Source organism: Eumetopias jubatus, unplaced genomic scaffold, assembly GCF_037043125.1.
Source record: "Eumetopias jubatus isolate StellerSeaLion01/CBP00866 unplaced genomic scaffold, mEumJub1_p1.0 scaffold_3, whole genome shotgun sequence".
NCBI lineage: Eukaryota > Metazoa > Chordata > Mammalia > Carnivora > Otariidae > Eumetopias > Eumetopias jubatus.
The window spans coordinates 119,711,030-119,715,426 of NW_028274809.1; positions in this window are offsets into that span (position 1 = coordinate 119,711,030).

Here is a 4,397-nt window from a genome sequence, read left to right on the forward strand (position 1 = left end):
TTCATGGATTTGTTTAAGGGTTATGATTTATAAACCCAGTACAACATAAATTTGCTCACAATGCTAAATATAAACAGCCAAGTATTTTTTTTTCCTTTTTGTTTCTTTTCACTTGGCTCACCTTATAACCACACAGAGATTGTGAGGCTTATCCAAGTCTCACAGTGCATGGAGAGCCACGGTGAGCAATTAACTTCAACATTCTGAAGCCAACATGGACATTGACAGGCTAATGTTGACCTTGTGGCCTTGATAGGGACATTATGGTTTATATTGCTATCCCTGGCAACCAACACCAAATGAAAACACCCGGATAGGTGGGCTAAAGCCACCCTACTCAAGGTCACCCAGTCATTCTCTATATCATTAACCACAAAGTCAAGATATTCCACAGAGGGAAAATAGGACAAAGCTAGTATCAATGAATTCCATGTTATATGGACTTGGAGATCTATTAGTTCTCTGAATTAATAATGAGTATTAGTTTCCTGTGGCTACAGTAACAAAATATCACAAACTTGGTGGCTTAAAACAGAAATGTAGTCTACCACAGCTCTTGAGGTCAGAAATCCAAAATTAGTTCTAGTGAATCGAGGTGTCCATGGGGTACCTGGGTGGCTCAGTCGGTTAAGCAACCAAATCTTGATTTTGGCTCAGGTCATGATCCCAGGGTTCTGGGATCCAGTCCCACCCCACCATGGGCTCTGCATTTAGCAGGGAGTCTGAGATTCTCTCTCTCCCTCTGCCCCTCCCCCTGCCACCACTTACTCGCTCTCTCTAAAATAAATGCACAAATCTTTAAAAAAGAAAAAAAAATCAAGGTGTCCACAAAGCACCTTGCTCCTTCTGGAGGCTCGAAGGAAGAATCCCGTCCTCACCCCATCCAGCTTCTGATGGCTGCCAACATTCCTTGGCTTGTGGCCATAAAACTCCAATCTCTGCTTTCATCTTCCCATGACCTCCTTCTCTTTTTCCCGTGTCCAATCTCTCTTTGCCTCTCTCTAGTTAAGGACACCTGTGATTGCATTTAGGGCCCACTCAGCTAATCCAAGAAAACCTCTCCATTTGGAGATCCTTATTTAATCACAGCTGCAAACTTTTTTCCAAATGAGGTAACATTCACAGGTTCCAGGCATTAGGATGTGGATATCTTGGGGGTGGGTGCATTTTCAGCCTACCACAATGGGCTCATACTTCCTAAAAGATGATATCCAGGTACTCCATTGGGCTTGTTTTTAAGACATAAAATGGGCCCCTCTTTTCACAAGTATATATTCTTTACCATGATTTAACAGGAAATGCCTGAAAACCCAACCATGATCCCTAAAAGAGTCTAATGTTTGCTCCCATGGTTCTTCATGCAACAATGCTGGCTGTCTGGTGAGTTGCCTTCTGGCCCGACACTTCCCTGAAGAGTCTTCATATATATATATATGTATATATATATATACATATATATATACACATACATATCTTTGATTACCTTCCTTTCCTCTAGCATAGTAATTAGTGAAAATAATACATTATAAACAGTATACAGCCTTAGGAAGAAATGTTTTTGAAATGTGTAGCTTAAAAGAACAGAGCACATCTCGTAAATGACTGGCCTCTGGGAAAGTAAAGCTGTCCCCAACACAACCTTCCAGAAGCTGACCCTCCAAAGAGGGAGATGAAGCGCCAACAACACGAGCTGCCACAAGAATGCAGGGGTTGCTTTTCCCAGTTGCAGGTGATGTAGAAAGACATCCTCTTTGCTTCTCGCTCTTCATCCAGCCCTCGCCACACCCCCGTGAGGGGAGTGCTAGCACTATGCCCCGCTAACAGATGAAGCGCGTGCCAGAAGGGCCTTGGCCAGTCACAGGGCTTGAAGCGGTCTGGCCAGCTCTGCTCGGTCCCCACAGTGCCCAGCCACTACCTCGCGCGCCCGCGTTTGTCCGCAGAGTGCTCGCAGTTGGCACTAGTTGGCTAATTGGAATGCAGAGCTGGAGAGCCGCGCGCGCCCACGGCCGACGTGGGCTACCCGGGTCCCGCAGCCTGGCTTCGCACCGCACCGCAGGCTCCGGGACTGCGCCCAGTGCCACCCCAATCCGGCTCGGGGCCTCGCCCACGCATGCCACAGACGCGCCCACAGCTCCCGAGCTTTGGATCCGGGACTATACGTAGGCGCTCACGCGCACACCCGTCAGTGCGGACCCTGATCTGCCGAAGCCTTGGGCTTGGGCCTCCTCGGCCGCCGTCGCCCGCTCTGTGGTCCCCGGCTTGTCACTGGTATCGTGGCGCCTCGCTCCCAAACATGCGCAGCGCGCTGGGTGTGCTGACGATCCATCCCAGGATCGCAGCTTGCCCACCGCGGGGAGGGGGCGGAAGAATCAGTTTTCTGTCCCTTGAGCCCTCCTTTTTCGCCCGCCCTTGGGCTCCAGAGCCTTGCCTGGGGTGAAGTTCCGGGACGGCGAGGTCTCCGTGCCTTCTGTCTCTGCAGCCCGCGGAGCCATGGCTTGTCCGGCCACCGTGGGCTCCTCTGGCCCTGGCAGCGTGGGAGATCCAGCCTTCGGACTGGAAAGCCGGCAGGAGACAACGGGACAGAAAAAGGCCTGGAAACTCAAGCCGGCTCAAGAAGGGTGATTGTTTGATGGTCGGACCGGGCTAATAACCTTTGGGATAGCGGAGAAGTGAGAATTATTGGGGTTTTGTGGTGTAGCGGCGGGTAAGAATGTCAGCCAGGGAACTCTGGTAAGCAAGAAACGTCACGCCTCTTGATTTTCTGGGTCTCAGTCAATTTCTGACTCCTCTGAACCACATCCACCTGCCCCCATCGAATGGGCTGGTTAAGAAATAAAAATTACCCCAGTCCCCTTACCAGGGGTTAGGCCAAATTCTGACTTGCTGGATAAATTCACTGTTTAGTAACTTACCCAAGATCACACTGCCAGTAAGTGGCAGGATTCACACCCAGATATCCTGGTCTCCAGAGGCTGTACTCTCAACCAAGATGCTATATCTCTTTATGAAATGTTTAGCCTCACCCCTCTTTGAAACCAGTTTGGGTCACAGTGCTATGAAGCATAAAGCACACTGACTGCAAGTCAGAAGTGGCCTGAAACAAGACTCTATAGTTCTCTGGTCTTCAGTTTCCTCTGGATGAAATGGGGTTAATGTCCAAGGTCTTGGAATTCTAGGGAGTGTAACTGGTCATTTGAAAGCCACATCCAGCCCATCATAATGATGTCTCCTGGCTGACAGATTTTCAAGCCCAGATGCAGCTGCTCCTAGGTGAAGTGGCCTCATGATCGCTGATGCAAAACTAGATTCCTACCACTAAACTGGTTGGTGCACAAGGACAGATGAGAAATGTTGAGGGTGCAAAGGAGGCAATTATGACACTAGCTGCCACCTACATCCACTCCCTCTCCGCCTCCCTTCAAACAGACATGGACAAGAACTTAACTGTGCCACATGGGTAAGGGAGGCTGATTCTGGAGACAGTGACCTGTAGTCCAAATGCCACTTATAAGTTTCAGAGAGATCCCTCACATCACATATGGCTGAGTACCTCCTGGAATTATCAACAGTCCAGCTCAATTTACATTTCACTTTCCAAAACAAATGCAACTGTTCAAAAAAGAGCAGGAACTGCTTAAGGTATGCTTGCTGACTTCCTTGAAGCCAGAGGCCAGTGTCACATGAAAAGCACAGACTGGGGGAGTTGTTTTTTTTTTTTAATTTATTTATTTCATTTTTTTTTTCAAGCCACACATTTATTTAATTTATTTATTTCAGAGAGAGAGAGAATGAGAGAGAGAAAGCACGAGAGGGAAGAGGGTCAGAGGGAGAAGCAGACTCCCCACCGAGCAGGGAGCCCGATGTGGGACTCGATCCCGGGACTCCAGGATCATGACCCGAGCCGAAGGCAGTCGCTTAACCAACTGAGCCACCCAGGCGCCCCAGACTGGGGGAGTTTTAAGTGGAATCTGCAGCTATTTTCTCCCTCTCCGTGGGGACCTTAGTTGGCAAGTCAGAACAGATTCCTGGAGAGGGTTCTGGTTGTGTGAAAATTAATTTGCAGGCTCAAAGGCTTGCACTCCCCTGAGGCCAAAGGGAGTCTTCTTAAATGTAAGATATAATCAAAATGGTTCCTATTGTAACAGACCTTTGTATGGAAATAAGCAGGTTTGCTCAATCACTCAAAATCAAATGGCAGGCTCATTTGAACATAGTATCAATGGCTGTGTTACTTATGTATATGTTCAGGTGAAATTTTATATCTCATTCCAAATAGGAAATAGAGATTTTAAAATTGCTTCAGTTTGGACATTTTTACCTAAAACCCAAAGCATTCAGAAGGGAAATTCTATTTAAAGGCCATTTGAATGAATGAATGAATGAATGAATGGGTGAAT